This window comes from Chrysemys picta, chromosome 11 (assembly GCF_011386835.1).
Source record: "Chrysemys picta bellii isolate R12L10 chromosome 11, ASM1138683v2, whole genome shotgun sequence".
NCBI classification, from domain to species: domain Eukaryota; kingdom Metazoa; phylum Chordata; order Testudines; family Emydidae; genus Chrysemys; species Chrysemys picta.
Window position 1 is genome coordinate 38,199,628 of NC_088801.1, and position 25,527 is coordinate 38,225,154.

At 42.6% G+C, this 25,527-nt stretch overlaps 1 protein-coding gene across 10 annotated transcripts in view; it reads left to right on the forward strand.

Annotated features, from left to right (window-relative positions):
• Positions 1 to 25,527, forward strand: part of UBR3 (ubiquitin protein ligase E3 component n-recognin 3) — a 211,124-nt gene that overhangs the window by 4,249 nt on the left and 181,348 nt on the right. The window contains exon 1 of one of the 10 annotated variants that reach the window (XM_065560740.1): positions 2,188 to 2,211. The exons of 8 other annotated variants lie outside the window; for them this stretch is intronic. The gene's annotated coding sequence lies outside the window, so the exon portion shown is untranslated. Of the gene's footprint in view, positions 1 to 2,187; positions 2,228 to 25,527 lie in introns of those variants that run through there. One more of the 10 variants, XM_065560741.1, reaches the window with a different exon arrangement.

Consider the following 25,527-nt stretch of genomic DNA (forward strand, 5'->3'; position numbering starts at 1 on the left):
TATGATGTTAAGCTGGTGCAATTTGATGTACAGGAAAAAGCTAAACCAAAGTAAGACAGGTTTAAATTAATATCAGTGTCCACATATTAAGTTCCACCAGTTGAGCTGAATTGGTTTAACGTAGCACTTTCAGTAAAACTGGTGCAATTTTGTGTGTAGATTAGGTCGTTGATCCGTAAGAAGTGCTGACATGTGCAAAGCTAAGATAGCAGCTTTCAACACTTGGATTCATGCAATAGAAGTGTGGTTTCTAGCCTGACATAAGGTCACTGCAGCCTAGGCATCTATTAATAGCTGAGAGATTCAAATGTGGAACCTGTTTACAAACTTTGTCTGCCATCTGCTTTGTTCAGATAAAATTTTGTAGTTACTATCTATGAAAGACACAAGTTTTGGTATTATGTTCCTCAGTTTTTGTGATTTGATTGCCTGTGTTCTGAACTTCTACTCAAGACATATTGACTTAGAAGAATGCTTTCTAATGCAGTCTTAGCTAAGTACATGATGATTTATTTATTGTAGTATAAATCTGTCTAGTTCACCATGTAGTGCACTGTCTCTTTAAAAGGGTTAATGAAAACCCACAGATAAGAGACTGTGATGTGGTAAGGGTGTATAAATGCTTCAGTAAAGCTTGTATTTAAGATTGTAATCTATTTCTTGCAGCTACTACAATATACAATTTTATATTAGATGTCTGTAAACAAGGAAGCTTGCATCTAGCATGACATTTAGGTGCTGGTGTGTGTGTCAAGTAGCTTGCTGAGTTTTGAGATGTTACAGAAAATGTTAGGTTAAAATTTATAAATTGCTGTACAAACCTTTTCATAGCCATGCCATTTTCAGCATTTCTGATCTCCTTTATTACATAATGTTGTCATAGCCACTGCATTTGTAGTTCTGATAATACATCTTGGACATTAGTAATGATCTATACCAGGGTTTGAAAATTTACTTGGACACACCTACTTGTGAGAGGATTAACCCTGCTATCTAGAGCAAGATTTCCCAAACTTTAAGAGCCAGCGACCTGCTTTCAGACTAAAATGTTTTATGACCCTCTCTTCTAAGATGTCTAACCATGAGCAAGTAAAATTTCATAACTGTATCAAAAATAACTAATAATGAAATTTTGAAAAGAAAACTTTAATTATAAAAACAAGTTTCAGAGCAGCAGCCGTGTTAGTCTGTATCCGCAAAAAGAACAGGAGTACTTGTGGCATAAGCTTTCGTGGACTACAGCCCACTTCTTCGGATGCATCCGAAGAAGTGGGCTGTAGTCCACGAAAGCTTATGCTCTAATAAATTTGTTAGTCTCTAAGGTGCCACAAGTACTCCTGTTGTTTTTAATTATAAAAGGTTTACAAGAATTTTAAATACACTCCCGACTAAGTGTTATGGATGAGCCTGTCTTGTTGATGAAAACTGTCCCGTCCAAAGTTGAAGGGGGAGGGAGGAGAGAGAGTGGAACACTTAGGTCCCTTTCAATTGACAGGCAACTGGGAGGACTTTGTTTCTATTACTACTACCACTCAAGAGAATCCTGATTGTCGGATACAAGGATGGAAAATGGAATGAGAGCTTTCAAGACATTTGTTACTAAAATTGAGTTCCCCTTCTTCACAGAGCACTAAGAACTTATGAGATATGAGTTATAGAAAGTCAGTTGTGTTTGTTGTTTTGTTTTGCAGTTGCCCAGTCAGTTTTGCCAAGTGAACAGCCCCTGACTTACGTGAAGGAAAGCAGCCTCTTTCTGCTTCTCTGGGTCATCGGAAAAATAGTTCTTCAAATGCTGACTTATGAGTTGCTGATAGTTCTTATCTAGTTCTTTTTAAGGGTTGGTCTACACTACAGAGTTAGGTCGACGTAAGCTGCCTTACATCGACCTAACTCTAAGCATCTATACTAATATGTAGCTCCCACTGATGTAACTTGTCCACTACCCTGATTTAATAATTCCCCCTTCACAAGAGGCGTAGCGCTTAGGTAGATGAAGTTAGATCGATGCAATGTCGGAGTAGACACTGCCTTGCTTACATCAACTATTGCTGTCTTTCAGTTTGAAGCTATTCTACATTTCCCCATTACTTTTCAGAAGAAGAACTTCTAAATTTTTTTGATGTCTGTTTCTACTCTGACATGTATGGATAGAAAACTCTCGTGCTCCTGAAGAGAAGAATTCAACTCATTTTGATCCCAAAGATGAGCAAGGTGAATTATTGAGCGTGTAAGTGAGATCATTCAGGAAAGCTTGCTTTTCTGCTCTTAATTCTAAGAATAGCTAGCACTTTACCTTATGAAAGCCACTTCACTTTGGCATGAAAGAAGAGTTGCTTGTGAATAGCAAACAAAGAAAATTTTCCTATCTGCATTCTGATCACTTTTCTCATTTGGTTATCTGACAAGAAAATATGTCTGAGACCACCACCTAAGAATTTGGGCGTTTTCTCACATTCATTGAAATATTATTGCTGCTGTGATTGTCTACAGGCAATTTTCATATTTTGCTTTTTTTGGACTTGTGCCAGGATTTTTCTTGTTATCTTGTTTTATTGTGTTTGACCCGTACTTGGTCAGACATTTCATTTTGCTCTTGTTTAATTATAGGCGGGGCTGGTAGCACTGCATATCATTGACATTGCCTGACACATTCCATGATAAGACCCTGTTTTCAGTTCCTTATAACATTGGCAAATTTTAATTGTTAAGCCTGAAATTTTCCATCCTGGGTATCTGTCTCAGGCTGAATATTTTTGGAAAATTTCAGCCAAAGTGGTTGAACTGTTTCTGAGAATGAAGCTAGGGAAAACAAAGTTGTTCATAGAATCATAGACGATTAGGGTTGCAAGCAACAGAGTGTCCTGTGGCACCTTTAAGACTAACAGATGTATTGGAGCATAAGCTTTCGTGGGTGAATGCCCACTTCGTCGGCATCCGACGAAGTGGGCATTCACCAATTAAAGCTTATCCTCCAATACATCTGTTAGTTTTAAAGGTGCCACAGGACTCTCTGTTGCTTTTTACAGATCCAGACTAACACGGCTACCCCTCTGATATAGGGTTGGAAGATACCTCAGAAGGTCATCTAGTTCAAACCCCTGCTCAAAGCAGGATCAACCCCAACTAAATCATCCCAGCCTGGGCTTTGTCAAGCCGGACCTTAAAAACCTCTAAGGATGGAGATTCCGCCACCTCCTAGGTATCCGGCCAATGGGAGTTGCAGGGGTGGTGCTTGCAGGTGTGGGCAGTGCATGGAGACACACTGTCCCCCTCCCCTCAGGGCACACAAAGATGTGCCAGCAGCCAGCTGCTTCTGGGAGCGGTGTGGGGCTATGGCAGGCAACCCGCCTGAGGCCTGCTGCGCTGCTGGCCAGGAGCCACCTGTGGTAAGCACCTCCCGGCCAAAGCCTGAACCACACACCCCCTCCTCAACCCCTGCCCCAGGTCAGAATCCCGTCCTGCACCCAAACTCCCTCCCAGACCCCGCACCCCCTCCTGCGCTGGGCCCCAGGTCTGAATCTCCTCCTGCACCAAACTCCCTCCCAAAGCCCGTACCCTCTCCTGCATCTCAACATTCTGCCCCAGCCTGGAGCCCCCTCCTGCACCCAAACTCCCTCACAGAAAGAAAATAATATAACAGCTGTTCTAAGGTAAGAAGTAGGCTATTTTGAATTAACTTAACGATATTCTACATGTTTTAACACTGAAATATAACTACAGAAAGGCTTTGTGTTAATTAAAAGGCAAGTTTAGTATAGCGTTAATAGCAGTGATGCCATAATTGTGGTCATTTTGTTTTAAATTAGGAAAAAGACTTGTATACAGGGGTCCCACATAATCTAATAGCCCCAGGAGAGATATCTGGCCCTGGGCAGGACTAAGTATAGACCATCCTTGACAGGTGTTTGTCTAACCTGCTCTTAAAAAAATCCCTAGTGACATAGATTCCACAACCTCCCTAGACAGTTTATTCCAGTGCTTAACTACCCTGACAGGAAGTTTTTCCTGATGTCCAAGCTAACCTCCCTTGCTGCAATTTAAGCCCATTTCTTCTTGTTCTAGCCTCAGAGGCTGAGAACTGTTTTTCCCCTTCTTCAGTGTAACAATCTTTTATGTACTTGAAACTGTTATCCGGTCCCCCTTCAGTGTTCTCCAGACTAAACAAACCCAATTTTTTCAATCTTCCCTCATAGGTCATGTTTTCTAGACCTTTAATCATTTTTGTTGTTCTTCTCTGGATTTTCTCCAATTTGTCCACATATTTCAGGAAAGATGGTGTCCAGAACTGGACTCTATATTCCAGTTGAGGCCCAATCAGCATGGAGTAGAGTGGAAGAATTACTTCTTGTGTCTTGCTTACAATGCTTCTCCTAATACAGTGATTCTCAAACTTTTGTACCGGTGACCCCTTTCACATAGCAAGCCTCTGAGTGCGACTCCCCCCCCCTTATAAATTAAAAATACCTTTTTATAAATTTAACACCATTATAAATGCTGGAGGCAAAGCGGGGTTTGGGGTGGAGCCTGTCAGCTCGCAACCCCCCATATAATAATGTCCCGACCCCCTGAGGGGTCCCGACCCCCAGTTTGAGAATCCTTGTGCTAATACATCCCAGAATGATGATTGCTTTTGCAACAGTGTTACACCGTTGACTCATATTAAGCTTGTGATACACTATGACCCTCAGATCCCTTTCCGCAGTACTTCTTCCTAGGCAATTGTTTCCCATTTTATATGTGTGCAACTGATTCTTCCTTCCTAAGTGTATTACTTGTATTTATCTTTATTGAATTTCATCCTGTTTATTTCAGACCATTTCTCCAGTTTGTCCAGATCATTTTGAATTTTAATACTATTCTCCAAAGCACTTGCAACTCCTCCCAGCTTAGTGTAGTCTGCAAACTTTATAAGTGTGCTCTCTAGACCATTATCTAAATAATTGATGAAGATATTGAACAGAGCAGCCCCAGAACTGATTCCTGTGGGACTCCAATAGTATGCTCTTCCAGCTTTATTGTGAACCATGGATAACTACTCTCTGGGGATGGTTTTCCAACCAATTATGCACCCACCTTATAGTAGCTCTATCTAAGTTGTATTTCACCAGTTTGTTTATGAGAAGGTCATGCAAGATAGTATCAAAAGCCTTACTCAAGTCAAGATAATACCACATCTACTGCTTCCCCCCCATCCACAAGGCTTGTTACCCTGTCAAAGAAAGCTATTAGGTTGGTTTGACATGATTTGTTCTTGACAAATCCATGCTGTTACTTATCACCTTATTATCTTTTAGGTGTCTGCAAATTGATTGCTTAATTATTTAGTCCATTATCTTTCCAGGTACTGAAGTTAAGCTGACTAGTTTGTAATTTTACAGATTGTCCTCATTCCCCCTATTATAGTTGGCACTATATTTGCCCTTTTCCAGTCCTCTGGAATCTCTCTCGTCTTCCATGACTTTTCAAATAATCACGAATGGCTCAGATATTTCCTCAGTCAGCTCCTTGAGTATTTTAGGATGTATTTCATCAGGCCTTGGTGACTTGAAGACATCTAACTTGTCTAAGCTATGTTCTACACTAGAGCCCTTACAGCGGCACCGTTGTAAGATTTCCTGTGTAGCTGCTCTATGCTGATGGGAGAGAGCTCTCCTGTCAGCATAATTAAACCACCCCCAACGAGTGTTGAATTCTTCTCTTCAGGGGCACAATATGAGTTTTCTATCCATGCGTGACAGGGTAGAAACAGCCATAGGGAAAAAACCCCTCTAATTTAGTCTTCTCAAAAGTAATGGGGAAAATTTAGAATAGCGTCAAATTGCTTCAGACTTGGAAGCAAATGAAGAACATAAAAATGGCCACACAGGGTCAGACCATTGGTCCATCTAGCCCAGTATCTTGCCTTCCAACGCTGGCCAATGCCAGATGCTTCAGAGGGAATGAAAAGAAAAGGCCAATTATCAAGTGATTCATCCCCTGTCATCCACTCCCAGCTTCTGACAGTTAGATGCTTAGGACATCCAGAGCATGGGGTTGCATCCCTGATCATCTTGGCTAATAATCACCGATGGACCTTGTGGCACTACGACCCCATATTCTTCATAGAGATATTATTATGATATGATTATGACATAACTATGATGTATTTTATACAAGATAGATCATGTGACATATCATTGGAAAGGTTATGATTTACTGAATATGATTATCCTATATGTATGCATGTATCATTTTTGTATCTGAAGTTAGGAATATTGTCTATGCATCAATTACAAATGTGTTTACAGCTGGGGAATGCCCACTAGACAGAATACAGTCAGTCTAGGTGACTGGTTGGGAAGGGCCATTAGGTCTTTGAAGATGCTAATCTCCCACCAGGGAGCCTTCCTGAGAAGCCTTCCTGGGGACGCTGCAAACAGCCTCTGAGAGCATGTCTTCACTGGCAGTGTTAAAGCGCTGTTGTGGCAATGCTTTAACGTGGCTTGTGTAATCACGGCATAGTGATTTTAAAAAACCCACCTCCATGAGGGGAATAGCTACCAGCGCTGGTGCACTGTCTACTCCAGCACTTTACAGTGCTGAAACTTGCAGCGCTCAGGGGGATGTTTTTTCACACCCCTGAGCAAGAAAGTTGCAGCACTGGAAAGTGCCAGTGTAGACAAGCCCTGAGATATGGCTGCAGGGACATGTGACCAAGTCACCTGGTACTGGACTCCATGATAATACTAGTGTTTTTCCACTGACTGGGGGTGGGAATCAAACTGGGAGACAAAGGATTCCCACCATATGAAAAAACTACGGCAGGGGAGTGATATCATCGTGGTTCATTCTTCACTGACTCCCCGCCCAAGAAAGAAGACTGCTGAAAACACCAGAAAAACAAAAAGACTGAACTTGGGGGAAGGGATGAACCCAGGCTAGAAGGTTGTCTAGCCTGTGAATGGAATATCTGGAGTTTTAAGCTGCAAGCAAGTGTAGCTTGCCTTCAAGACTCTCTGCAAACTGCCTAGAACAACATTTAGAGTGAGAATTTGCTGCTCATATCCAATTTCGTTAGTATATTAAGCTTGGATTGTGTTTTTGTTTTATTTGATAGGTAATCTGCTTTGATCTGTTTGCTATCCCTTATAATCACTTAGATTTTATCTTTTGTAGTTAATAATGTGTAAGTGTAATGTGTGTAGAAATCATAATGTGGGACAGAAAACTGTGTATATCCCTCTCCACATTGAGGGACAGGATGAATTTCATGAGCTTACACTGTACAGTTCTCTGTGCCGCGCAAGACTGTACATTTTTGGGTTTACCCTCTAGAGGGTGTGTGCACTTGAGTACTGGGCAATTCCCATGCAGAGCTGGTTTCAGTGTCTGTGTGTTTTTGCAGCTGGGTGTGTCCCTACCTGTGTGCTGGTGAAAGTGTGAGACTGGGAGCGTGTCTGCAGCTTGTGACAGCATTACAGGGTGAAAGGGAGCTCAGGCTGGTGGGTCCAGTGGGTACCCCAGTTCCAAGTGGCAGCCTGATGGGGGGGGGGGGGGGGAACCCATCACAGACCTATCCTCCATGAACTTATCTAATTCTTTTTTGAACCCAGGTATACTTTTGGCCTTCAGAACATCCCCTGGCAATGAGTTCCACAGATTGATTGTGTGTTATGTGAAGTAGTACTCCCTTTCGTTTTAAACCTGCTTCTTAAGTTCTTTGGGTGACTCCTGGCTCTTGTGTTATGCAAAGGAGTAAATAACAAATCCTTATTCACTTTCTCCACACCATTCATGATTTTGTAGACCCGTATCAGATCCCCTCTTTGTTGTCTCTTTTCCAAGCTGAACAATCTGTTTTTTTAATCTTTCCTTATCTTTTTTGTTGCCCTTCTCTGTACCTTTTCCAAATCTAATTTTTTTTTTGAAATGGGGCAACCAGAACTGGATGCAGAATTTAAAGTGTGGGTGTATCATGGAGTTACATATGGCCATTATGATATTTACTATCTTATTATCTATCCATTTCCTAATGGTTCCTACACTGTTAGCTTTTTTGACTGCTGCTGCACATTGAGTACATGTTTTCAGAGAACTATCCACGAGATAATACTAGTCCTGCCATGAGTGCTGGGAACTGGACTAGGTGACTTCCTGTGGTCTCTTCCAGTCCTATGATTCTGTGAGACTCCCAAGATCTTTTTCTTAAGTGGTAACAGCTAATTTAGACCCCATCATTTTGTATATATACTTGGGATTATGTTTTCCCGTGTGCATTATTTTGCATTTGTCAACATTGAATTTCATCTGCCATTTTGTTGCCCAGTCGCTCAGTTTTGTGAGATCCCTTTTAACTCTTTGCAGTCTGCTGTGGACTTAACTATCTTGAGTGATTTTATATCATCTGCAAACTTTTCCACCTGACTTTTTGCCCCTTTTCCCAGACCATTTGTGAATATTTTGAGCAGCACTTGTCCCAGCACAGATCTCTGGGGGACACCACTATTCACCTCTCTCCATTGTGAAAACTGTCCATTTATTCTTACCGTTTGTTTCCTGTCTTTTAATGTGTTACTGATCCATGAGGCGACCTTCCCTCTCATCCCATGACTGCTTACTTTGCTTAAGAGCCTTTGGTGAGGGACCTTGTCAAAGGCTTTCTGAAAGTCCAAGTACACTATATCTATTGGCTCACCTTTGTCCATGTGCTTGTTGACACACTCAAAGAATTCTAATAGATTGGTGAGGCATAACTTCCCTTTACAAAAGTTGTATTGACTCTTCCCCCAACATATCATGTTCATCTATGTGTCTGATAATTCTGTACTTTAATATAGTTTCAATCAATTTGCCAGGTACCGAATTTAGGCATACCTGCCTATAATTGCCAAGATCACTTCTGAAGCCTTTTTTAAAAATTGGCATCATAATAGCTATCCTCCAGTCATCTGGTACAGAGGCTGATTCAAATGATAGGTTACTTATCACAGTTCTGTAATTTCATATTTAAGTTTCTTCTGAACTCTTGACTGACAGCTGTGTTGCTCTGCTTGATCTCACTCACTCTGGCCCCAGCCTCTCTTGTTGTTGTTGTCCAATAGTCAGGGAACCTGACACTTTTATTTGCTCAGATAGCTCTTTTATTTGTCCCAGGCTTTTGGGCAATAGGATTTTCCAAATCTGAACCAATGTCATAGATAAATGCAAAAATTTGAGAATTCACTGGATGTCCTTTAATGAATTGTCATTACTTTAACATCTCATAAAATACTTGGCTGAGAATTGTTGGCATTTTTTTAACAAGAATTCTGCTGTGTATGAAACAATGGAGACTAGGGCCAGTGTTCTTGTCTGTCATTGCCTTGGCAATATCTAAGCAGATTGCATTACACCACTCCCATTGAAAATGAAAATCTTGATCCTCTTGAAATATAAGAATTCTCTTAGTGTGATTCCTGGCGTAGCTTTATCAAAGAACAAGCCTTCTTCAATAGAACCATCATAAACATGCTTCACAAATTATAGAAGCTGTGCTGGACGATGGATCAAGCTGAATTGCTAAATGTTCACTTTTCCTGCATTTTGAAAGTAGTTACTCTTACTTCCTCAGTCATGGCACTGATATGTTGCAAAACGATGTTATTTGTCAAAATCACTGTTTTCAATTTGGTAGCTGATTTAGGCTTTGTAATCCTTGAAACTATATAATGAACTGGGAAGGACAAGATTTTCTGTAGTGGTGTGCATTTTTCATGATTGTGCAATTTGTAGAAATAACGTATACCTTATAACATCTTTGAAGGCCATTGATATGTATGTTGTCAGTTTGAATAATCCAAATCATGTTCATTTCATTTCTTTAAGGTTTTGAGTCCCTCCCCTCTGGCTCTCCTTCCCGCCCCTCAACCTTCCCTCCCCCCCAACAAAACAAAACAAAACCCCCTTAGGTTTCATCTTTCGGTGACATGTTTAAATTTCTAAATGTTGCAATGACTTCTAAGGCTTCATTCTCATGGCAGCCAGCACTTTAGAAAATATTGCCTATTGTGGTTTTGAATCAGCATAAATCTAAGTCCTATATTTGTTGTCCTGTTTTCTTTTTCATTGATGGAACAACTTGCCGCTCTCTTTTTGTACAATGATCTGTCTTTCTGAATCACTCCTTGGCCAGAACTGAGATCCAAGAAAGACTGAAGGACTCATGGTGTCCAGTTGTGTGATGCTCAGCAGTGCCATCACAGCTGCTTTGTCCAGTGTTCTAAAACAGTGACATTTTGGTCATAATCTGTGTGCTTGGATACTTGCAGCTGTACATGTCAGAGTTATGGGCTAAATATACCACGACCCCTCTGGGTCTTATCAAGTTCTCCCACTCTCAGACCTCTAGCCATCACTAGGCTCAGGGTGGAATTATCCAGTTCTCCGAATCTTAGAGCAGGCTCAGGGTTGCAGTCTCCTGGGACTAGCCATGATAATCTTAGCAGATCTGACTTAGGCTCAGACCTTGCAATTTTGTTCCCCCTGGGGAAATGACAGTTGTAAGCAAGCAGTGACCAAACAGCTTTCTTCAAGCAAAGTAGTATTGATTAGAACAAAAGCATTTTAGAGAAAACATATCTTAAAAACAATAAAATATGCTACATGCAAGTCTCTTACTAGGTGCTTAACCATCTTTCATTTGGGGATCCTAGTAGGACTAGCTCTAGATTCTTACTCAGAGCTTCTGTGTCCACTTGTCACCCTGTCAGAGCTCACTGATGGTCCTTGGTGACTCTAGAGGTCTACAAAATATGAAAGGGAGGGGGAGAGACTTTTTAATTCTTTATAGCCCTCTAGCTTCCCACTCTGTCAGAACAGCTGTGTCACTTCAGCCTAGGGCTTGGAAGGATGCCACTGTTTTTCAAGTGTGTGCTTGGGTGTTCTTATCTGGGAAACCATTGTGTTGCCTTCCTCTAAAGATCCCATTGAATTTGTGCATTATAGGTGTATAATAAACATTGTTACCCCCAATATATAGTAACTTCCTGTTGGAATTAATAATATTTGAAATTATTGATATGGGAAACCACCAAACACAAGTTTAATCATATATTCCTTTACTAAATCCAAGAGCCAAATGCTATTTATACAATTGCTCTAAACATGTCTAGCATCCTAAAAATAAGCACTCACTACATCCAATACAGTAACAAAACATTTATTAGCATTTGATCAAGATACAAGCCAAACCCCAGGGTACTTAGACCTATATTGATCAGCTCTAACGTGGTCAGGAAGGTAATAGCAATGAACTCTTTAAGAGTTTACTTTTTATACCCTTAAACAAATGATAACATTGCCAATTACGTGAGCTATAAACCAGTTTGAGACGGTATGCTCTTATTTCCAGTCTTAATACAGATAAGATTTACAACCTCTCTTTTTTCCCAGTCTTTCCTCCCCTACTTCTTGCTGACCAGCAGTTTTTTCCATTGGACCTGGGTTCAGATAGGCTTTAATGCTAGTGTGTAGGTTGAGAAAGGCCATGTTGGCTCATGTTAAGACAGATTTTCTTTGTTTTATTTAAAACCATCTGCAGTCACTACTATCAGTCAAAGGTCTTCTTTTTATGAACTTCCCCTTATCTCATTAGTTATTCTTTGAACGAGACATTCTCCCTACTTCATTTCTTCTGGCCTAATAACTCATAATTTTCAAGGCCTTTCCTTTGGGGGGAGGGATAGCTTGGGGGGAGGGATAGCTCAGTGGTTTGAGCATTGGCCTGCTAAACCCAGGGTTGTGAGTTCAATCCTTGAGGGGGCCACTTGGGGATCTGGGGCAAAATCAGTACTTGGTCCTGCTAGTGAAGGCAGGGGGCTGGACTCGACTCAATGACCTTTCAAGGTCCCTTCCAGTTCTAGGAGATGGGATATCTCCATTAATTTAAAAAAAAATTTAATAATTTAATTTAAAAAATTTAAAAAAATTTAATTTTACAACACATATATACAGTAAAAGCTTTTTTATCTGGCATGTTGGTGGAATGGGGGGTACCGGTAAATGACAAATTCCGGTTAACTAAGAGGGAGGGAGTTTGGGTGCAGGAGGGGGTGCAGAGCTGGGGACTCAGGCGCGGGATGGGGTGCCGGATCTGGCCGGCGCTCACCTCGGGCAGCTCCCTGCAAGCGGCGACATGTCCCTGCTGCTCCTAGGCGGAGGTGTGGCAGGCGGCTCTGCGTGCTGTTCCTGTCCTGCCCCGAGCACTGGCTCTGCAACTCCTGCGGGCGGAGGCAGCTGCACCTCTGCCTAGGAGCAGCAGGGACAAGTCGCCGCTTGTGAGGAGCCACCCAAGGTAAGCGCCACCTAGATCCGGCACCCTGCACCCCCTCCTGTGTTCCAACCCCACACTCCCTCCCAGATCCCGGACCCCCCACCCCTTTCCATACTCCGAACCGCTCATGGCCATTCCTCCGCATAGGAGCAGCAGGGACATGTCGCCACTTCCGGGGAGTCACGCGAAGCCAGACAGGGAGCCTGCTAGCCCCGTGCTAACCAGACTATAAACTGGAGTTTCTATGAAGATTCGAAATGCCGGTTTATAGAGCTTTCTGGTTGGTACAGGGACGGATAACACAGCCTTTACTGTATTTCCTTAAGCAAACTTAAAATAAGCCACTTCCCCTCGCTGACCAGGTCACATACAGCGTTCATAACATTATTACATACCAGCTCCACATTTATCAGAGTACTTAATACATGTATTTAATGAACCTGATACTATTTTTTCCATAAAGAAAATCCAGGCAAACACACACCAACAGGTATCCTACTGTTTTAGTTGGAGCGTCTGTAGCAGTGTGCTGCACATGCCCTTATCATGTACTAGTCTAGGTTGAAATGCTAGGTGGGATTTTCAGGTTCCAAAAATGTGGTGGCCTTAAGGTGCCAGAGCTATGGGGCTTACATGGTATGTTAATTTTTTATCACTTACTGAATTATTTTTTATAGGGTCATGACCCACAGCTCAGGAAATCTTGAAAAAGAGGCTGATACAAAAGGTGTGTGTCTGGGGGAGGCCCTGGTGACCAGACTAACACTCCACCTCCAGTCCTAATTTTAGAAGAGGAAAGGCCACCAGGATGCTCTTCCTCACCTCTGCTTATATTAGCCTCTGGTTAGTAGGCATCCATTTTGAAATTTCCTTACTTGTAAAGGAGGAGATATTTGTGTCTCTTCCATAAGCCTCCTCCTGAGCATCGCTCTCCCAGTCTTTACTTCATGGTCACTTCTCCTTTTATAATTCTAATACCTGTATTTTTTCTCCAGAGCTTTCTCAATTAGCAGCAGAGTGAAACAGATTCTGGTCAGTTTTATGGCTTCCTACAGAGTCCTAAATAGCAGAAATGAAACTTATCACATATGTCAGTTTCATCCCCCTGCTTTTTGAGAAAGCGGTGAACAACAGCACAGGTACAGGAGTAGGCATTCTCCAGGCTCAGAAGTCAACACTGCATTGGTTCACTTTAGGAACATTATCTTTACAGCTGAGGACTAGAAACTTAACTAAAATGACAGCTTAAATTCTGCAGAAATTGATGGCTTATTCTACTCTCTTCTCTAGGGAAGACTTGCTGTTTGCCACCAGTGATTGGTCAAAGGGCCTTATTCAAGCCCATACAAAGCACACTTAGTATACCATCCTAATTTACCAATATAACATCTTCCACTTCTGAAGTAAAAAGTTGTATCTAGTGCTGAAGAAATAAGAGTAGTTGTCATAAAGTTAAATAGTGAACTGTAAAACATGCAAAGACACTTTGAATAGCTATACAGAGAATGCTTTAGACTAAAGAAAATGGGGGGAAATTCAGTTTACAAGAACTCTCAGGAAGTATTGCAGCAGTTAAGAAATGCAGAAAACTTATGAATTTATTACTTATATAGGGAAGATGTGCATGAAAAACCAAATTATGTTGTATAGAAGCGTTTTGAAATTAAGTGCTTAAGAGAATTTCATAGTTTGTATATTGCACCAACTCCCCTTTTAAGCTAGTACTTAATTCTTATTTGCAACTTATCATGCTATTCAATACAGAAAGTACTTTGATTAGTTTCCAGTGTAGCATCTTGTTAACAGTGCAATAAACAGGATGGAATTTTGTTATTTATATGGCTTATTTTTTTCATTAAAAGGAAGTCAATTTAAAACATCACACTATTTTACTTTATTATATGCAACACCTAACATTACTAAAACTAAGATAAAATTAATATTTACTCTGTTTTTCTGTTTCATTTACTATGTGCTCTTGGCTAGTGCAAATTCAGTTTAAGTAGTTGGTTTCCCCCACTTGTTTGTGTGGTCTTTTATGCAGAACATATGAATAATCATTATTTATTTAGATTCTGGTAGTGCTCAAAGGCTATAAATAGGAACAGGGCCCATTGTGCTAGGTGTTGTACAACACACTGGAAAACATGGTGCTGTTCCTGGCAGGTTTATGATCTAATTTGGAACAAGTGTGTGTGACGAACAGTAGGAGGGAAGGGGAAGATGAAGGTAAAATAACAACTAGCCTACTTAACTGCATGATCATATGTCTGGTTTTGTGGAATGAAGTTGAAACTGGAGACAGTGCAGGCTCTGGTGTGAGGAGGGCTGCAGTGATAAGAATGTCTGGGACTTGTGAAAGTGTGCCCTGGCTGTGGCGGCGGCGGCTGCTGCTGCTGTGTGTATTAGGGAGTTTTAAGACTTGTTCCTAGCAGACTAATAGACAAGTTGGTTTACAAGGCTTCATGATGGACCTGTGCTCTGATGGTCCACCTGTGGTGGGGAGAGGCTGGACAGGCCCTGCACTTGCCCTAGCTCCTTGCTCTATATACTTTTGCTGCTCTGGCAGTTAGGGGAGCTGGAGTCATTGAAGCTCCTCCACCAACTGTCCAGAAGAGAATGCAGAGGGAACTGCCTGATTGCGGTGGGGGTGGAGAGGGGATTTGTTGGGACTTTAATGTGATTTGTAAAACTATAACAGTTGTGGAGACTTGGGCAGGTGTCTGCCTGAAATTGCTTCTGACACTTTATTTTATTTAGAAATTGACAAGGGAAATTCAAAGACAAAAAAGGCAGGGTAATGTGAAAGGTTGTGAAATCAAATGATCGAGTCAAGAAATCCTAAAGTTAACATTTCATCAGAAACCTTAACATTATCATGTTGATGATACATAGTATCTCTTATTCCTATTTTATTTTTTAAAGATGAACTGTCATATACCATTTATTATTGTATACCATAAACTGTATTGAATGTGCAACATGGCAGAGGAAATTGCAGGGAAAAATCTCGATATATTGTGATTATAAATCTGAGAAAACATTGTAACTAAGGTTGCAGTGACATTTCCATGGTAAACCTCTGTTTTCATTAATTATAACGTCCTCAAAAATTCTTTCAGCAGAAGCTTTATGTGCTTGGTCTTAGCTCAAGGATGTTTCTGAAAAAGGTATTCTTTTTCGCGTGATTGCTCATGCACGCGACGCGTGCACGATAGCCGGAAAACTTTTCTCCAGTGGTACCCGTCGGGTCAGCTGTGGAGACTCTCTGGAGTGGCGCCTTTTTGGCGATGTACATATGTTCCTGCCGACCCGCTGCCTGCTCAGTTCCTTCTTGCCAGAATACTCTGACAGAGGGGGGAGGTGGGCGGGATTTTGAATGGACATGAGCAACACATCTCGAAGAACAACAGTTACGAGAAGTAAGTAACCGTTTTTTCTTCTTCGAGTGATTGCTCATGTGCATTCCAATAGGTGACTTCCAAGCAGTTACCCAGGGGGAGGGGTCGGAGTTCACCTGATCGTTGAGTGCAGGACTGCCCTACCCAAAACAGCATCATCCCTCGCCTGCTGGGTGATGGCGTAGTGTGAAGTGAAGGTGTGGACTGAAGACCGTGTTGCCACCTTGCAGATATTCTGGATAGGGACCCACGCCAGGAATGCTGCGGACGCTGCCTGCACTCTGGTGGAGGGGCTGGAACTTTAGCCAAGTCCTAGCAAGTCCTGATACAGGACATGATCCATGACGAGATGCGATGTGATGAGATCAGGAGCCCTCTTTTTCTTTCTGAGATTGCAATAAAGAGCTGCGGTGATTTATGAAACGGCTTTGTGCATTCAATGTAAAATGCCAAGCCATGTCTAACGTCCAAGGAATGGCTTTCTCTGAGGTGCCGGGGTGTGTAGCCCCAGAGACTTCAGAGTTGCCCCCGAGTCCTTCAGGCTATGCAGGCGTGTGTCCGTATTTTGAGCGAACAGGCCCTCTCAGTCAAAGGGGAGGTCCTGTATGGTGTTCCGGACCCCTGGTGGAATACCCAAAACCTGGAGCCACGCACTGCACCTCATTGCAATGGTGGTGGCCATGGTTCAAGGCGCGGAGTCCGCAACATCCAGTCTGAAAGGGGAGTGCAAAGAATACAAAAATGAACCTCAACAAGTTACTGGTGAAGGGAATAGGGACAGGGAAGGACAACAGTATTTCCCTTTGTCTTTGGGTTTGTAACTCAAAAAAACAAACAACCCCCCCAACCCTCAATTAAATGTCTCCCGTTAAATGGGATTTGCACAGCTCTGACTAATGAAATGTCTCTTTCTAACATATTCATGTTCTCAAATATGATTATCAGAGAATTTATAGTAGTAAAATATTCACAAAGGAAAAATCATGCAGCATAAAACATATAAAAAGTAATATATTTTCCTATCTAAAAAGACGATATTTGTGGTACTAGAGTGCTTTGTAGTAATAGAAACTAGACCTGGAAATGACCTATTAGTTATCTTGTCTCTCAGTCTTCTAGTACAGAATTTTACTTTTCAGTCTGTTTTCTGTTGCCTCACTATGGCGGAAGATGCCTAAAAATAAAGGTAAAATATATATTTCGATATATTGTCTACCTTAGAGGCTGTTACTTCTCTAATGCCTTGTTACAGCACTTGAGACGACTAGCTGCAGTATTCTTGTCCGTTCCAAACATTGGAACTCTTGGACTAGTGGCAGTGTTCTAAGTGGAAGGTCCAGTATGTGGAATATGCTCAGTTTCCTAGTGTATCAAAATACAGTTTTGATCGTCTTCAGGGTGTTTTGAAATGTGTGACTATTTAGTCAAGCATTTGCTTAACTGATGCTCCAGCCATGGGGCTCTTACAGTAATATGGCAGGATTGATTATGGAATAGCTTATTCTTCTGTTTTCCCAGTTAATCTATTGTACATGTAACCCATTGGTGAGTGTTATAGGTCCACCTCTGTGTTAAGTAAAAGTTACAGAACCCTGGCTCTAGCTGTAGCAGCTCGTGCTTTTAGTCTTTAGGTTCCTGGTTCAATTTACAGGGTGTTGGCTAAGATACACATTAAAAAAAAAAAACCATGACAGGTTAGGAGAGCTGTAAATAGAGAATAGGACCGATATTTCAGGATTTGAAGTACCAGATGGTGGTAGAACAAGCTTTCTGGAACATGGGTAAAAGAAATGTCTGGCAGTCAGCACTATAAACCCAAAGGCTGCTTTAACTTGTTTTATTTTGAAACCAGGCTCATGTGTTTAATTTGCTTTCTAGATTATCTTGGTTTAGATTTAGTCTTGGTCCTGATTTTTAAAGACAACAATGGACTGGACTAGATGTAACTAAGGACCACTCCTCTCTGGAGCAAGGACCTACTGTGATCTTCACTGTCTGATGGCTTTCTGCTGTTACTTAAGATGTTGATCTTTAAGCTATAAAGCAGAGTATCAAACACCTGGATTGGGGGCTGGGTCCACCCTGCTTTTTATGTTTATGTGCCTATCTGGCATATTTAGACTGCAGAATCTAAGCTCCCTTTTGATAAAAGGGCAAGTTTGTGGCCCTCAGGAGTGCAAAGATACCCTTGAAAACATGAACTGAGTGAACTGGTGTGGTGTAGTCTTAAGGCTTGTGTACACTTAAAATGCTGCAGTAGTGCAGTTGCCCTGATGCAGCTGCACCACCGTAACGCTTCAGCAAAGACCCTGGGTTCTCAAACTAGGGGTCATGATCCCTCAGGGGATCATTGAGGTGGTTATGAGGGGGTTGCGAGCTGTCAGCCTCCACTCCAAACCTCGCTTCACCTCCAGCATTTATAATAGTGTTAAATATAAAAAAATGTGTTTTTAATTTATAAGGAGGTCACACTCAGAGACTTGCTTTGTGCAATGGGTCACCAATACAAAATTTTGAGAACCACTGGTGAAGACGCTACCTATGCTGACAGGAGGGCTTCTCCCATTGGCATCGGTAATCCACCTGCCCGAGAGGCGGTAGCTATGTCAATAGGAGACACAACCTCCTGTTGACATAGCGCTGTCTATCCTGGGAGTTAGATCAATATAACTGCGTCGCTCAGGGGTGCTGAGCAATGTAGTTATACTGATGTAAGTTGCTCGTGTAGACCAAGCCTCACTGAATCTACAGACAGCTTGAAACAATGGCTCTGAGAAGTGTGATCTCCCCTGCCCCCATTATTCTCTTTGGAGTGGCAACTCTAAAGACTAATGTCAGCTAAATGTCAGCATTAGCTGTTTCATTGCTCATCACTTCAGCAGATGGGATGAAGGAAGGGGTAGGAGTAAAACTCAGGAGATGGAAATTGAGAAGGGAAGGAAGTGTAGGGGGAAAAAAAGGATAGATACAAAGACAGAGAAGTGGGAGAGAAACTGAAGAAAGGAAGAGAGACAAAGGGCAGCATATTTTCCCATTAATGCTGAGTGTGACAATAACATAGTTTAGTTACTACTTAATGGCTATATTTTACTCCTGATCATTGTTCAAAGCTTTCATAGACATTGTGGATTGAGGAGAGTAACTCCTCGCTTAACGTTGTAGTTATGTTCCTGAAAAACGCGACTTTAAGCGAAATGATGTTAAGCGAATCCAATTCCCCATAAGAATTAATGTAAATGGGGTGGGGGGTGTTAGGTTCCAGGGAAAATTTTTTTTCACCAGACAAAAAACTATATATTATATAGATATACACACAGTATACGTTTTAAACAAACAATTTCACAGCTATGATGATTGTGAAGCTTGGTTGAGGTGGTGCAGCTATTGGGTGGAAGAGGGAGGGATATTTCCCAGGGAATGCCTTGCTGCCAAATGATAAACTAGCATTCGGCTGAGCCCTCAAGGGTTAACACGTTGTTAATGTAGGCTCTCGCACAAGGCAGCACGAACACGAGGGAGGGGAGACCGCATAGCAGACAGAGACAGACACACACCTTGTGTGTATGAGAGAGAGAGAGAGAGAGAGAGATGCACACTGTCCCTTTAAGTAAGCTGACCCACTCTTAAGTGCATTGTCTTTTTAAGTGGATCAGGAAGTTGAGACAGCAGCTGCTGCCCCAAGCTCTCTCTGTCTCTCTCCGTCAGAGACCCCTCCCTGCTCTATATGGAGAAGGAGTAAGCGGGGTGCAGGAGCAGGGGGGATGGGGACACCCTGACATTAGCGCCCTCCCACCCCTGCACAGCAAGCAGAAGTCTCTGGGAGCAGCTGCAAGGCAGAGGGCAGGAGCAGCACATGGCAGTGTGGGGCGGGACAGCTGATCTGCCAATTGATAGCCTGCTGGGTGACTGCAGCACAGGGAACTTAGGGGAGCAGGGAGCTGATGGGGGGGGCAGGGGGGGCTGCTGGTCCACCGTGGTTCCAAGCCCCCACCATTAGCTGCAATGGGCTGCTCTTCCTGCAAGCAGTGGACAAAGCAGGCAGCTGCCAAACAACATTAGAAGGGAGCATTGCACAACTTTAAACGAGCATGTTCCCTAATTGATCAGCAATGTAACAACGTTAACCGGGACGACTTGAAGTGACGAGTTACTGTATGTGTATATTCCCAGTCCATGAACCACAGATATGGAATGTGTCTCTTTCTACAGAATGATTTTGGCACACATACTGTAAGTCTTGGGATCTGGTTATCTGGGAAGTAATCCAATGTCTGGATCTCCCTCAGTTTAAATAGGAGGGGACTGCTGAGATGGTCCCCTTTTTTTTTATTAATTTAATTTTAATTTTAAATTTTTTAAATTTTTTTTATGAAGGGTCATTCACTGTGGATGGAATTTGCTTTCCTTCTTGATCTTGCAGAGCCTATATTAAAAAACAAAACAAAAAAAAACCCAACCCTTTCAAATTTGCTATAAATCACATTTTTGGGGCGTTTAGGGAGGAGACATGCCTCATATCCTTTAGCTCCAGGTAGATCAGTTGTGGGTTAATTGCAATGGGCCTGATTCATGAGTGGATCTCACATTTGGAAAGGCTTCCTAGGAGCAGAATTATTTCTGGAGAAGGGAAGGAGGTGTAAGCAGCATAGGGTGGGTTGGAGGTTGTGCTCTACATGCATATTTGCAGGCTTTTAGTTACAAGGATCTTCAGAACACCAGTGTGAGATGCTTACCTACAAAAATACATTTGAGGAACATAAAAATTAAAAATGTACAGCGGACTGATTAAAGTGATAAGGATATAAAATATACATCATTCTAAATAATAAACTTATAATTGCTGGTGTGCCTTTAAATCTTACAAATTTTTTTTGATTGACCTTGGAAAAACCTCATATAAAAAGGCTGTGTAGTTGGGATAAAAGAGAAACTGAATATCTTAACATTCTAAGTGAGGTATTGATCCTCCAACCTAAAGGTTACTAGGAGTTCATTTTCTGCCAGCGTGGCCCTCCATCTGTAGGCAGTAATACACATGAGTACAGAGTGCACCTGTTCCTAAATTCCTTTTCACTGGCTTTGTGTTTAACCCACAGACAAGAGATCACAGACACATCACCTGGTTTGTCTTCCTCCTCTGAGGGCACTTTTGTTCCCAGGGATGAACAAGCAATAGTTGTAGCCCTCTAAATCAACAGACTAACCTCAACTATAGTTGCACTTAAGCAATGCATTATTTGTTCAATAAAAGAGAAAACAAATGAGATGAGTAATAGTATAAAGAGAGAAAACTTACTCTTGTAAAGATGAAGTTATTGGAAACTGGGCTGCTGTGAGCTGGGAAATATTTGAAAATTGTCTTAATGCACAGTTGATCCTTGGACTTGACAGCCTCTCTGTTTTTGGCCTAAAAGTCTGATACCCGCTTCCTTAGAACTGATTTTTCTTTTTGTAAGCCCCTTCCTGTATTACTTTGTTTCACTATAAGACACTAATTGGTTCTTTTGAGCCTCTCCTTGAAGGCTCAAAGATAGGGCATGGTGTGAATCCTTACACTCACACAAGTTGTTCTGCTGATGTCAGCAAGCCTGTTTCTGTGATTAAGGGCATGGCTACACTTGCAGATGTAGAGCGCTGTGAGTTAAACCCGCCTTCGGAGAGCACAGTAGGGAAAGTGCTGCAGTCTGTCCGCACTGACAGTTGCAAGCGCATTGGCGTGGCCACATTTGTGGCACTTGCAGCGGCATTGGGAGCAGTGCGTTATTGGCAGTTATCCCATAGAGCACTTTTTCCCATTCTGGTGCTGTGGCTTGTGGGAAGGGGGCGTGGAGTGTAGGGCATTCTGGGTCCTGTCCCAACGCCCCGTGATGCATCGGTTTGCATCCCAGCATTCCCTTTGCTTCCATTCACATTTGGTGCCATCTTTCAATGTTTTTTGTACTGAGCACTCTGTTTTCCCTTTCGGTCTGAGGGAACACAGACTGACCCGGAAAAATGCATGACGCACACATCTTTCAGAACACTGGCCTGTTCAGGAAGCTGCAAGCCGGGACTTTTTTCCCAGACCAGAAGATCACCGTAGGGGAAGTTGAAATGCCTATTGTGATCCTTGGAGACCCCACTTACCCTTTAATGCCGTGGCTCATGAAACCCTACACAGGGAGCCTTGACATCAGCAAGGAGCGGCTCAACAACAGGCTGAGCCAGTGCAGAATGACTGTGGAGTATGCTTTTGGCTGTTTAAAGGGCCGTTGCCACTCTCTGTATTGGAAGCTGGACCTGGCCGATAACACTGCTCTACAGCCAAAATGCTTCTGAAATAAATGTAGTCAAACTTTACTAATTCTGGGTCGCTGAGAACGAAAATGATGCTTAAAATTGTTGATTGGCTCTAGTTTTCAAGATATGCTATTGGGCAGTATATACAACCCTTGACTTGGGAATGGTGGAGGATAAATGAGTTATAAATGGAAGGGATCTCAATTTAAACCAGAAATGACTAAAATACATCTTTGACTGGATCTATGAATAAATCTATGACCGGGTTTGGACAGTACTTGCTTTTTAGGCAAAACAATGAATGATGCAATCTGAAGCTGGTATTGCATCATACATGATATGAATTGCATCATGTTATTCCTAGAAGTCATGGATGATGCAATCATAACGAAGCTCACATCACTCTGCTGAACAAATTGCCCTATATCAGCTCTAGAAATCATACAGTGTCGTGCTCTTATTTGTCAGTGTTTAATTTTGCAAAGGGACACATTTCTGTTTAGCCAAAGTGAACAGAGATGCCTCGTACTTGTGTGAACAGTGCAGATAACTTCTGTTATGTTTGTGGTGAAGTGACTTTTGCATCACAGAAGCGCAGTATAATCACTATGGTTAAGAAAGCCTATCACCTTTATTTTGGCTGCAAAATTGGAGATCAGGACAAGAGGTGGGCCCCACATATATGCTGCAACACTTGTGCAACAAATCTTCGCCAGTGGTTGAACAGGAAAAGGAAATCTATGCCTTTTGTAGTGCCAATGATTTGGAGAGAGCCAACAGATCATACCAGCAATTGTTACTTCTGCATGGTGCCTCCAGTTGGGAAAGGTGTGTCAAAGAAGAAAAAGTGGAATGTGCATTATCCAAACATTTCATCAGCTATACGCCCAGTACCCCACGGAGAAGGACTGCCGGTTCCTGGTGCACCAGAATCATTCTCACTTGAGTCAGACGAGGAAGAGGAAGAGGATGAAACTTCTGGTCCTGAACCATCAATGTCGCAGGACCCACATTTTCTCCCATCCTCCTCCCGTGAAGCACACCTCATAACACAAGATGAACTGAATGACCTTGTCAGGGATTTGGAACTACCCAAGAGTAAGGCAGAGCTGTTGGGCTCCAGACTACAGCAGTGGAATCTCCTGGCAGGTGATGTTAAGGTTTCCATGTTCCGTGACCGTCAAAAGGATCTTGTCCCATTCTTCTTCATGGAAGGTAATCTTGTAGCCTGCAAGAACATCGATGGTGTGATGGCAGCCCTCAACATCGTTCACGATCCAGATGAGTGGAGACTGTTCATTGATTCATCGAAGACGAGTCTTAAAGCTGTTTTACTGCATAATGGCAATGTTTTGCTATCAATTCCAGTTGGTCATGCAGTCCATATGAAGGAAACCTATGACAACATGAAACAACTTTTGAGGTGCATAAACTATGACCAACATCAGTGGCAGCTTTGTGGCGATTTGAAGGTTGTTGCTCTCTTGCTCGGTCTGCAGACTGGATACACAAAGTACTGCTGTTTTCTCTGCGAATGGGATAGTCGTGCAAGAGATTCCCACTACATCAAGAAAGATTGGCCACTCCGACAGTCATTGGAGCCTGGGAGGAAAAGTGTTCAGCATCCACCACTTGTTGAATCAAGGAAGATTTTGTTACCACCCTTACACATCAAGCTGGGTCTGATGAAGAACTTTGTCAAGGCCATTGACAAAACACAAGCAGCTTTCAAGTACCTCCGTGGAAAATTTCCCAGGTTAAGTGAAGCTAAGATAAAGGAAGGTGTCTTTGTTGGTCCTCAGATTTGTGAATTTCTTCGAGATGATGCATTTGACCATGCACGGCGTGGCAAGGAAAAGACGGCATGGAAAGCCTTCCAGTTAGTGGCAATAAATTTTTTCAGAAACAACAAGGCAGACAACTATAGGTTGTTGGTGGAAAAACTACTCAAGGCATACAAAAGCCTTGGTTGCAACATGTCACTAAAGATACATTTTTTGCACTCTCATCTAGATTTTTTTTCACCGAATTGTGGAGCAGTGAGCGACAAGCACGGCGAGCGATTTCACCAGGACATTGCAACAATGGAGAAACGCTATCAGGGCAAATGGAGCCCATCAGTGCTTGCAGACTATTGCTGGACAGTGACAAGAGATGCTCCATTTAATGAATACAAGAGACAAGCCAAGAAGCGCCGAGTAGACACTGAATGGGACTAAACTATATACATAATAGTTTTTTGCCTGTTGTTTCATAATACATTTTATTTATATAACCCTTTTGCTGATTTTTAAAGTGTTACATAAACAGGACAGGTGAAATATTATCATGTAAAGTAACCATAAACACATGAAAAGACATAGGTTTACAATTTATGATTAAAACTCTATCTACACAATATACATAGACAAAAGGTAAAAACTTAAATATCTTAGAAACAGTAGCCAATCAGTTTTTTTGTCATATTTGGTGTTTGTCCTTCCCCAAGCACCGTCCGCTGCCACTGGCTACCTTCCTCCTGGCTTGAGAACAGCTCCTGGCTGCATGCATCTAGGGATTCTGCGGGTCTTCCTGCACCTCAGCACCGTCGCTCCCACTTTGCTGCTCCTCCTCCTCCTCCTCCTGCCTTGTTGCACTGGGGTCTGAAGTGTCCATGGTGGTCCCTGGAGTGAAGGTGGGGTCGCCCCCAAGTATCGTGTCCAGCTCTCTGTAGAAATGGCAGGTCGCGGGGGGAGCACCCGAGCGGCTGTTTACCTCACGGGCTTTGCGGTAGGCATTCTGCAGCTCCTTCACTTTAATCCTGCACTGCAGTGCATCCCAGTCATGGCCCCTTTCCATCATGTCCCTTGATATCTGCCCGAAGGTATCGTAATTCCTACGGCCGGAGCGCAGTTGGGACTGGACAGCTTCCTCCCCCCAAATACTGATGAGGTCCAGCAACTCATCATTGCTCCATACTGGGGCTCGCCTGGCATGTGGAAGCATGGTCACCTGGAAAGATGCGCTGATAGCACTCCACGCCTGGCTGAGCAAACAGGAAAGGATTTTTCAAAATTCCCAGAGAATTTAAAGGGCGGGTCTGACGGTTGGTCACCTGAGGGCAGGACAGTAGAGTTCAAAGTGATGACCGGAGTGGCTAGCACAGACATTGTGGGACACTTCTGGAGGCCGATCAGAGCACACTATAGGACCAGGGCATCCATACTGGCGCTGTGGTGCTCCAGCGGTGCCGCAGCAAACATTTTTCTACTCGCTGAGGTGGAGTACCAGCAGCGCTGTAGCCGCAGAGTCAGAACGCTCTACGTGACTTGCCAGTGTGGACGGGGGTGAGCTAGTGTGCCCCCGCGGGGCTCCTTTATTGCGCTGTAACTCTCAAGTGTGGCCAAGGCCTAAGGGTCTGAAGGATTAGTCCCTCTCTTTGACTGTGTAGTGATTCACATATTTCACAGAAGGATTTAAGCAGAGATTTGTAGTTAGATTCCTCCCTCTTCTCCCCCCCCACCGTTAAATTAAAAATTGGTAGGAGGTGCGGGAGAGAGATACTTTAGGATTATTCCC